The following is a 761-nucleotide window of genomic DNA, read 5'->3' as shown; positions in this document are numbered from 1 at the left end:
GTGGGAGGGGGGACGGAGGGGAGACAGAGGCACGGAGAGAAAGGAATGTTCAGCACAAGACACAGCGGAGCTCGGGATTGGCTAAACTCCCGTAGTATTTATGGCGACTGCCTGCGGAGGCCCCAGTCCCACTTGCAGGCCACCTCTAGCTTTCTTCCTACCCCAGTCCCGGCCTCCCTCCTCCTCCCCTGCAGCCTGGATAGGTGGACACCTGCCCTGACACGTGAGGCAAGCTAAGGCCTGGAGGGTCAGATGGGAGACCAGGTCCCAAGGGAGCAAGACCTCGAGAAGCCCAGAACCCCCGGCCCTTCCCCCGTTTTGAACACGTGTCACTGACAGTCTGCCCGGGCCCCTCGGGGCACACGCCACTGCTCTCTCACCCTGGTACTGCATGCACGCAATGCTAGCTGCCCCCTTCCCATCCTGGGCACCCCGAGTCTCCCCCAACCCCGGGTCCCAGGTATGCTCCCACCTCCACCTCCTGCCCCACTCACCACCTCTGCTAGTTCCAGACGCCTCCACGCCCACCTGGTCCTCTCCCATTGCCCACAAAAGAGGGGGCACGAGGGACGAGCTTAGCCGAGCTGGGAGGAGCAGGGTGAGGGTGGGCGACCCAGGATTCCCCCTCCCCTTCCCAAATAAAGATGAGGGTACTAAAGTTGTCTTGGTTTTTATTTTATTATTATTTTTTTCTTTTTCCAGTATACTAGCTTGTCTTTTAAGAAAGGGGATATTAAAAAAAAAAGACAAAAATGTTTTTT

General features: G+C 57.4%; 1 protein-coding gene across 1 annotated transcript in view; it reads left to right on the top strand.

Moving 5' to 3' along the window:
• The window catches only part of TLE2 (transducin-like enhancer of split 2), a 95,267-nt gene that overhangs the window by 11,997 nt on the left and 82,509 nt on the right, over positions 1 to 761 (top strand). The window lies entirely within an intron of this gene.

The sequence above is a fragment of the Colobus angolensis genome, unplaced genomic scaffold (genome assembly GCF_000951035.1).
Source record: "Colobus angolensis palliatus isolate OR3802 unplaced genomic scaffold, Cang.pa_1.0 Scaffold64, whole genome shotgun sequence".
NCBI classification, from domain to species: domain Eukaryota; kingdom Metazoa; phylum Chordata; class Mammalia; order Primates; family Cercopithecidae; genus Colobus; species Colobus angolensis.
The sequence above is the reverse complement of the archived record's forward strand: the minus strand, read 5'-3'. Positions and strand labels throughout refer to the sequence as shown.